Source organism: Vombatus ursinus, unplaced genomic scaffold, assembly GCF_900497805.2.
Source record: "Vombatus ursinus unplaced genomic scaffold, bare-nosed wombat genome assembly UNPS02014786.1, whole genome shotgun sequence".
Lineage (NCBI taxonomy): Eukaryota > Metazoa > Chordata > Mammalia > Diprotodontia > Vombatidae > Vombatus > Vombatus ursinus.
In genome coordinates, this window is record NW_020954564.1 from 26,493,914 (window position 1) to 26,504,876 (window position 10,963).

The window sequence follows — 10,963 nt, forward strand, 5'->3', positions numbered from 1 at the left end:
AAATTGACAAATTAAATTGCAGGGAATTAAATACGTTGTAGATCAATACCATTTGAATGATCAATTAATCATTCCCTGTAATTAAAGCCACCCATACCTAGTACCCTTCATTTATGTTTTATTGCGCAATTTCTAATTTGGAGCTTTCAGGCAATTGTATTGATTGGAGGTGTACTTATCATACCTGGTAATCAAAGAATTTATTAATCAGCACACTTCTTTATGGGATATCTCATTTAATTATCAGAGCCTTGCACTGAGAAGAATGGTTTAATTCAGCACAGCAATACTTTGATGATATGATATGTGCATTGCCAATCTGTTCTACTGGGATTGTATCATTCCACACCAGGTTTTTTCTCTCCTCCTTTCTCTTTTTCACAAAGGAAAGATTTAGAAGAAAAATATTTATATATTTATATAGCAGGTAAAAATGTAGGCAGGAAAGTGGTTCTTCAAATTCATATTTTCACTTTAATCTTTTTCACCGAGGCTTTGTGACTTAATTTATTATTTCCAAGGAAAGGCACTCTTGAGATTCTCAGATGAAAGGGACCATGGCAGTACAAATTGTTACTACCATTGTTATTATCTGGAAATACAAATTAAATACCAAGCAGATTACAATCTTCTACTCTGCTGCCATCAATTCTGAAATGAGTGCAAATAGAGCTTCCTATTCAACCTGGGATTTTAATATGCCACTGGAGAAGCTGGACAAGTGGGTAGGCTGACTTTGCTCTCACAAACCATCCCTGAGGATTTTGATAAAAGCAAAAATAATTTGCATTTTTTTTTCTCATGGGCTGGGGTGCCAGCCAGGCACAGCGAGCCAAGAATGAATCTCTTTTCTTCCTCCTTCCTGAATTATAGCATTTAAATGGGCCCTGGGTCTTCTTGGGTGCCCTCTGAGGTTGTTGTGCCCAGTTGAGGAAAAGAGATATAAGATAAAAGACTGGGGAGGGGAAAAGGTCTGAGGAAATATCTAAGACACACAACGAAAGGAAGTACCAAGGGAAAAACAAGGAGCCACCGTGGAAATACAGTCAGATTGCATGGTAGTGGAAGAGATAAACCTATCATTCAGATAAGTACTAGGCAAATGGGAATAGAAAGATAGATACTGCCCTTCCTACCACCTAAACTACTCTACCCTTGGCTACAGACAGCATAAGACTCATGTGGGACCTTTAACAAGAGTAGTAAAGGAAGTCTGAACTACAAGTGTTAGTTTGAAGGGGGTAGTGGGGCTATTTGGGGACTTTTTTTTTGGCTGGGAATGCTTTGGGTTTGAGAGTCTTTGGGTCTATAGAACTTGGATGCTGGGTGGACTATCTTTGTGTGGACACACTTTTGGTTGCCATAGGGTCCAAAACAGAGGAAGTAGAAGCTGGATGCAGAAGGAAGGATCAAGAATCAGGGAAGAGAGGAAAAGGGTGCTTTTCTGCTGCTTTCTAATTTGTCCAACCCAGTTGCCCAGAAAGAAAAAGGGGGCAAACTCTCTGTGTTCTAGAATAAAGATTATGTATTTGGCTAGTGTGAATGGTCCTTTGTCCCAAATCTTATCCTAATACCTGCAATAAAGCCAGAGTCATTTATTTCTAGTTCTAAAGATTCATGGCATAGTGGAGAGAACATTGGTTCTGGGGTCAAAGGACCTGGCTTCTGCCTCTGGCGTGGGATTTTCAACAAGCCCCTTATTCTCCCTGGGTGTCAGCTTCCTCATTTGTTAAATAATATAGTTGGACTAGACAGTCTCTCAGATTTCTTCCAGCTATAACTCTATAATACTATGATTTTCCAATAGAAACGTCTCAGGTGCTTTGAACTGAGTCCAAATCTCATGCATGATTCCAGTGATAACTTACCAAAAACTGTGAGAAAAAGTTTCTCTTCAATAGCTCCCTGTCAGCATCTTCTCTGAGCCCCTCAGATTCCCCAGATGCTCTGCCTACATATATTCTCATTCCTTATAGTTGAGCCCCTTACTCCTAATATTTCTTATTTTACCATAAAAAAAATCACCCATCCTGTGTCTCATTTTCTTAAAGAACTTCTCTCTGCAAGGGAATGAGCAGCTAAATTGATGATGTTGCTGATAATTTTTTTTTAAGTGCTTGAAAAGAAAGTGAAAGAAAAGGTGAAAAGAAAAGCTGTTTGTTGTGAATTTTGAGGGCAATCTATATGTAGAGTTAAACCTTTATGATTTTTAAAATGAAGACAACACTGCCTTAACTTACCTATTTGTAATTCATTATCTCAGACACTGTGAGCATGATGGCTAGTGCTAGACTTCAAGTCAGGAAAACTAGAGTTCCAATCCTTCCTCAGACTCCAGCTGTGTGATCCTAGACAAATTTCTTACCCTCTCTGAGTCTCAGTTTCCTCATCTACAAAATGAGGGTAATAATAACATCTCACAGAGTTGTTTCAAGGATAAAATGAGCTAATGTGTGTGAAATATGTTATGAGCTAATATGTACAAAGTATGTTCCCTTAAAAATGGGAGCTATCAATATTGTTGCTGTTATTTGTCCCTTGGTACAGGGAAGGAAATTTTAGCTAAGCAGTTACTAATAATTTACATGAAATGTCCAAAATCTGCCATCCTATCAGGAAGATTTCATTACAGCTAAGAGATTAAGTTTGATCCAAGATGCCTGGATCAGTGAAACCCAAAATTCAATTCAATAAGCATTTATTAAGCACTTACTATGTGCCAGGTACTGGACTAGGCATTAGGGATATGAAGATCTTCTTTTAAGTCTCTGTCCTCAAAAAGCTTACATTTTGTTTGGAGGTGGGGAAAGGAGAGGCATGTAAAATATAATATTTCATGCAGGTCCAATATAAAATATAATTTATTAATAATAGAATGAGTGTTCCAGAGGGTAAGATGGAAAGGTAGAATAGGGTGGGACAGAGACATGGGAGAGATGAGGCTGATATAGATAAATTACTGATTCTTTTTTATGTGGACATTTTTATTTACTGAAAGGGGGATTTAAAAAAGATATTTGTGGAGACACAGAGAGAAAAGCAGCTTGAGGAGAAAAACAGTTCTGAGAGGAGCCTCTCTTTGAGAAAGGTATTGACTGATGGCTGCAATGCTTTGTTTTTCAGCAACTAACTGACACATAACTATTTTAAGAACTTGTAAGTTTATTGCTGGGGAAACTGTGAATCAGCAAACTTTTGAGAGACTATAGGAAAAGTACATCTTGACTCTGTGTTATATCTTATAGGAATGTGGATTTGGGGTTTTTGAACCTAAGATAAAAATAGATTACTAAATATGAGGAGGCTCTAATTTGAGACATAGGAAGCACATGAGAAGCCAGGGAATTCAATGTAGAAACAAATATTAGAAGCTACTATTAGAAGCCAGAATAGTTGACAGAATCAGAGAAACTGACATGGGAACGGCTGATGAGAGACAGGCTCCACAGTTGGCTTGGGGAATTAATTTGATTAGAGAAAAGTTCTGATGCTGGGACCAACGGTAATATTTGATTACCAATCCCTGAGCAAGTTACAGAAACTTGATGGTGGTGAGTTATATGAATGGTAAGGCAGATGATGATTCCCAGATTCTGACTGATGGTCAAGGCAGAATTCAGTGGAGTCCTCAATACTGGTTATAAAGAGGTAAGAAGTATTTAAGCCACTTACTCTTCAATCTTCAGCTAGGTTACCTCTTCCCTGGGGTTTATTCCAATATTAAATAGAATATATCCCCCAGGAAGGGGATTAGGGGTGTAGAGGAGGGTCTTGGTTTTTGTTGCTCTGGAAAATATGATGGCATTCTCCTCTGGGGCAACATGGGAATTAGACATAGTAACACAGGGCTCTTGCTGGTCCTAGAAGGATTAGGTAAAATAGCTATCATCTTTTTCTTTTAGCTTCTTTTCCCCAGCCCTACACGCAGCAAGTGATATCTTTCCTTGTACATCCTCCACCACACACTGTCTGGGCTGTAGCATACAAAACTTTCTCCTCATCAGTGAAATTCTCTGGGCTCCAAAACATCATGGCAATATCATCTTGACACAAATTCCTTACATTGATTCCTGAATTTCACATGTTATCTTTTCCTTTCTAAATGTACCCCTAGAAAAACATTCTTAAAGTCAGTAGTATCTATCTATCTATCTATCTATCTATCTATCTATCTATCTATCTATTGGGTAATAAGAGCTAAGATCATGGAATCAAGAGATAGTGTCAGTAATAGAAAAATAAGGACAAAGAATTTGGGTGTATCCCTGATGACAAACTGACTCAGAACCCAAGGAAAACGAAGGAAGCTTGGTCCCTCAGGGTAGGATTTTGTCGTTGAAAGTTTAGAAAAATTGGAAGTAAAATTTCCTTGACCAGTTCCAATGAAAGGAACTAGTGGTCAGAGAAGCTGGTGGGAGGTTATCATGGCCTAAGAGCCAGGGCTGGATTCTTAGCAGAGGTAGTGGGAGCTAATTAGTGCTGTCTCTCCCAGTTAACAATCTGATACTACATTCTGATTCTAAAATTAGTTCATATTACTGCTCTCTGTTCATTCTGCATCTCAGCTTAGCTGGTTTAGACAGTATCCCCACAATGTTCTCTGCACTTTGCCATCTTCATCTCTTTGGTCACAGTTTCCTAAGCCTGCAATACCCTCATGCTTTTTCTTTATCTGTTGAATTCCTATCCACCCTTTTAAGCCAAATTCAAATGCCATCTCTTTCATGAAGCTTCCCCTGATTCTCCTGGAGTTAACCTTCCCCTCCACAGATCTTACCTAGTATTTTGTTCTACACATCTCTAATAGACTTGTTATAAAGCACTATAATACCATTGAAGAGGAATAGGGATTTCTTACCACAATGGCCAGAATGTAAGGCAAAGGTCACTGGTTCTGCCCTTCCTTCCATGATACTAAGTGCCTCCTTGAGGGTTATGTAATTTGTATGGCAGAGACTAGATGGGAATTGAAAAGCAGTTGAAGAGGCACGTGTATTTATCCCTAGTCTCTGAATTACTCAGTGGGAATTGCTGCCTTGGGAGACACATTGCCTACATTCAGGGGCTGGGAATACATGAAAGCAACTTACCCCGCTCCCTCCTCACTCAGCAAGAACCAGGGATTTTTCAGCTAGGGGGAGACAAGAGAAAAATTTCTGACTGCTGCCTGATTGACCCTTTTGTATGACAGACAGGTGTAGTTAAAGGTCTTTCTAACAAAAGAATGGAAAATATGTGATTAGCCCCTAAGTCACAAAAGGGTGATAACACTTCTGAGGAATTAAATACTGCTACAGCAGATGACTACTCATCAGAGAATGTCAGCTTTGAAGGCAGAGAGTAACAGCAGCTGTGGCATGGAGGAGCAGCAGAGGTAAGAGCTGCCTATCCTAGGCCCAGGTCCGGGGAGCCGTGAGGGAATATGCTAGCCAAGGAGGCATTGAGAAGACAATGCCATTGAGACATAGACAATTGCTTGAGAGGTTTCTAGCTCTGATACAACCCTTCCTCAGGAGTGTGTTTTTTGAGGAATACTTCCTTTTCTGTTAGTATGTAAATCAGTAGGAGATGATATGCATTTCAGTATGAGGGAACTGCAAATGATTCTATTTACTTTCCAATTCTGTCCCAATTAAATGCTTAGCTATTGGAATTATGAAACCTTCCTGGCCCGTTGGTAAAGGATGAGCTGGATGAAGACTTGAGTCAACTTGAGTTGCAAAACTATGCCCCCGCTCCCCCCCCAAAAAAAACCCAACCTGGTAGTAGTAATGGGTTGATTTTTTGACCTAACATTTAGACTTCTAGTACATTAAGTAATAAGGTAGATCTTAACTTTCTTACTATACTCCAAGTGCATAAAGTTAAGGAACAATTTTCCAACTTACAATTTCACTTCACTTCTTCTTCTGCTTGAACCTTGGATGTTTTCAGAAGTCAGAGGCAGCCTCCAAAAGCCCTACATACAGTCCAGGTGGGAGTCACCCATATGTTGTTATTGGTCAAGCACTGCCACAGTATCTAAAATCCCCACTGTTAGTTACTCCTATGGGTTAAAGTGTTTTCCTTGCAGAAAATCCTTTCACTGTCAACATGAAAATGTGAACTAATATTCATTCAACATTCAATAAATATTTACTAAACCTCTACTGTGTACAGAGTATTTTGCTAGATGTTGGATAATGTGTGAGATAGATGAAGTTTCCTTAGTACTAAAACTCAGAAATCCCCTTTGTACCCCCTAAGCAGCAAAACTTGATGAATCTGCAGACATTAACCTGTGCTCTAATTCCTCTAGCTAAGTAAAAATTGCCAAAGACTGCTAGCTTAACCGCCAGGGGCTTCTTGCTTATCTGTCGCTAGGTAGGACTTTTAAATGGTTATCAAAAGTCCTCCTGATTCTTGGTCTTTAGGCAGAACTTCTAAATGGTTATTAGAAGTCCTCCTGATTCTTTGTCTCTAGGCAAATATTTCCAAATAAGGGTTTTAGAAAGCAGCATTTAGATAGTGCACCCCAAAACCCAGCCAATGGGAAGAAGGGTTCAGAAACGGGGAGGGGGTATCACGTTAGGGCTTTACACTTTGCTTCTCACAGCCAGCAGGTGCACTCCCTGGCTGTCACTGCTCAAGTGACCAGGGCTGTGCCCTTTCTCATGAGAAAGAATAAAACCTTTTCTGATCTCTGACTTAGCCTCCGAACTTTTAATTCTATTGTGGCTGTTGTCCCACACAATAAGATACAAGGTCTACATAAGAAATAGTCCCTAACTTCATTAGAAAGATAAGACAAAAGCACAGGTAATTACTGTAGCATTATTAAGCAAAAGGAGTTTGAGAACTGATGGGCATCAGTTAACAGTGCTTAGCACAAAATCGGCATTTAATAAATGTTTGTTGATTGATTGATTGATTGATTGATCTTGCAATTGGTAGTTAAGAGGGACCAGAATTTCTTCTCAATGTTGAGATCAGTCTGGGCCATTGCACTATCTAAGCCAGAAAGTAGATTGGAGTCATGCTTCGGAGTATCTAAAGGGCATATACAGTCTGTGAGAGAGCAGACTAAAACAAGGACTAGAAGGACTAAACAACAGGAGCAATCCTGAAGTGACAGTGTCCCCTGCCCCTCATGAGCTGAGCTGGAAAAAACCAGTGGCACAGGGGCAACAAGGAAAAGGATAAAAGTGAAAGGAGAGCTGAGCTGTGGCAAACTTAGGGGTTATGCTAAACATTGTACAAACAAATTTACATACTTTGATTCCTTCTCTAACATTTTATAGTCTAAGAGACATCTTGAAACTGAAGCATCTTGAGACTAAAGCTACCAGTTACAATTGCCTGTTTAAGGAATGAGGAGACTTCCAAAAGGTCTACTTTTTTCCCAAAGCCCCCTCCCCACTCCTATTCTGGAATAGACACTAGGAGATAGTCTGTTAATTTCTCTTAGGTAAGTGTTTTTTATAACCTAATTTTGCATTAAATATAAAGGAGTCGGATATTAGCTAGAAATACACAATCTTTCAATTAGGGCAGAGCGCGCAATCTCTGTCTGAATGTTAGGAATTTTCCTAACTGGAGGCTCTGAACTATTGTGATTATATTAATAACTTTTCATCTAATACAAACTCCATAAAATAACTAATAAAAGCAGTGTGGGGTGGGATGTGGGGGTACATGGGGTGAGAAACCACTTATATTGCCCCTAGGCTAAAAGCAACCAAATTGGTATAACATGCTATGGCTGATTAAATCCCCAGTGTGGTAGATAGGGCAGTGACAGAAGCAAAGATCCCTTAAACTTCATCCAGGGAGGAGATCAGACAGGTATAGGAAGGATTCAGCTTCATCTCTTCCAGAAGGTATGAGTGAGCAAAAAAGATCAAGTGCCTCCATGGTATCACTCACCTATACTATGATTATAACCCTTCTCTTTTCCAGCTTCAAAATTCTGACCCACTCCAGAGGGTACATTCCCCTTTAAAATCTCTCTTGATCAGGAATTTCCTATGAATGTGCCACCAGGTGAGTGCTTCTACCATTGGTCAGGGCATTCCTGCACATCTAAATCCTAATATTACATATGATTATATGGACACAAATAACCATAGGCAATAGAACTTTGTAGAGGATCATAGGATCATAGAACTGGAAGACTCCTCAGGGGCCATTGAGTTCAACCTCTCATCGTGCAGATGAAGAACTGAAGGCTCATGTTGGCTAAGTGACTTGTCCAAGTTCACACAAGTAGGAAGTATCAGAGGTGGGAGGATGAATTCAAGGTGGGCCTTGAAGGATGGATAGGATTTTATCAGGCAGAAATGAAGTGGGAAGAAGAGGTTGTAGGAATAGGGAATGAGTGAGTTAACAAAGGTACCAAGAGGCATGTTTAAGAAGAATCGAGTCATAGGGTTTGATTGATTGGTGAGAATGTGAGAACAAATAAAATCTGCTTACTGGTTTGTGGAATAGCATCATAGAGAAATATGAGGTCTCCAGAAATAGACCAAGCCAGAGTACCTCAATATTTTTGGTGACGATAAGGCACATGGGATATGGAAGTATATTGGAAAGCTAGCATAAGAGCAGTCAGTACTTTTGGGGACATTCTCAGGCACTGATATGGTAGATAGTGGGTGCCTTGCCAATAGGAAAACTGATACATTTTCAAACAAAGCCTGCAAATTAATCATATTTAATGAATGTGACTAATGTGTTAAAGGAGCTAGTGATTAAAATATTAACACAACCGATTTCCTCCTCCCTGGTTAATTCCATCTCCTCCCTGGGGTTACCAATTTTCAAAGAGACAGGGGCACTGCATTACTGAAACTGACTGTATTGAGAAAAAAAAAATACATTTTAAATAGCTCAAATCCAAGATAGTCTGTACAAATGGAACATGACTGTCAATCTTTCCTGTTTCACTGCTCCAGAGAGAAATGTAGGGTTTGGGGAGTAGCTGAAGATGACAATGAAATATAAATATAAATTAGAAAGCCCTTCCTGGGGGCAACAGAGAAATAAACGGAGATTCCTTTTAATAAGGGGAAGATTTGGATTATACTGAGACATAAATTTAGGGAGTGAGCACTCTGAATACAAGTACCATGACTGCTGAAATTGCTTTAGCCTGTGTCCAGCTCTTGTTCTGGACAGCATCCATTGCAGAGGTCCATATGAACATGGGCTTAAATGATTTTAATCACAAGAGGTAGTATATTTCAATGGAATAAGCAGTTCATTGGTTTTGGAATCAGAAAACCTTGTACACATATCTCTTTCATCAGAAGGAAAATGTGGGGTTGTACTGTGGGATTAGAAACATGGGATAAAAAACAAATCTCAAAACCATGATGTTTGTAAGAATCACAGAAAAAGTAAAAAATAACTTAGAGCCTATGGGTGATTTTGTTCTGTTTTGATAGGAGAAAAAGAAGGTAAAAATGTGAGGGAGGGGCAGAGTATTATACTGGGGAAGAAAGGAGGAAGGGGAGGGAAGTCATTATCATATAATAGAGGTACATCAAGATGAAAAGTATATAATCACAGAGAAAAGGGTGAGGAGAACCAGCATACTATGAAGCTTACTTTCATCTGGAAGAGCTAAGGGAAGATTGAACATAATTACACACATATACACAGAGATTTCAGTATAGAAACACATTAATCTCCAATGGGAAACAGGAGAGACAAGGACAAGGTAGGGTAAGAGGGAAATCTAAGAGGGAGTGCAGGATAAGTAAGGAAATAGTCATAAGCCAAACAAATCAGAATGTTTTGGAGAAGAATGTGAAGCAGGAATTAAAAGGAAAAGAATAAAGGGTAAAAACCTGGGATTTGGGGCAGGCAAGGGGGAGAGAAAAGCTGCAAAAGAGAGGAAATAGACTATTTCCTTCATAAATCACAAGCATCAAGCAAACTCCTCTTTTACCACCTTATTTGCAAATGGGGGAAGAGAACAAAGAAAAGAAAAAGTACTAGAGATTAGGATAGAGAGAAATACATATTAACAATCATTACCATGAATGTGAATGGAATGAACACACAAATAAAACAGAAGAGGACAGTAAAATGTATTAGAAAACATAATCTGAAAATATGTTGTTTTTAAGAAACACACTTGAATCACAAAGATTCATATAGAGTTAAAATGAGGGACTAGCCAAAATTAATTATGCTTCAGCTGAATCAAAAAAAAAGCAGGAGTAGCAAAAATGATTTAAGATAAGCCTATAGCAAATATAGACATAAAACCAGATAAGCAGGGAAATTACAGTATGCTTAAAGAAATCATAGATAATAAATCACTATCAATACTTAATATAAATACTTAATAAATACTTAAATATCATCTAAACTTAAAGGAAAAGTTAATCAAATTGGAGATGGAAATATTAAAACTATAACAGTGGGAAATCTTAATGAATCCTTTGCAGACATGAACATTTGTAACCAAATGATAAACATGAAAGAAGTTAAGGACCAGAATGAACTTTAGAAATACTAAAGATGATGGCAGCTAGTTAGAGTAGTAGACAGAGCACCAGCCCTAGATTCAGACACTTGATACTTACTAGCTGTGTGACCCTGGGCAAGTCATTTCACCCCATTGCCTTGCCCCCAAAAAATACTAAAGATGATAGATCTGGTAGTTTTAATTGGAACATAAAGTAATTTATATAATTTTCATCTATGCAGGGAATATATTACAAAAAATTGGCCATGTTTTAGGGGATAAAGGCTTTCCCCGAAATATAGAAAAGCAGAAACATCATACATATCATTTACTGATCCTGAAGGTAATAGTGAGCCACTAGAGTGTACTGAATGGGTGGAATGTGATATCATCAGATCTGAGATTTAGGAAGATTATTTTGACACCTGAATAGAGGATAAAGTGGAATGGGGAAATCACTTGAGGCAAGGAGACCAACCAGCAAGCTATTGCAATAGTCCAAGCTTG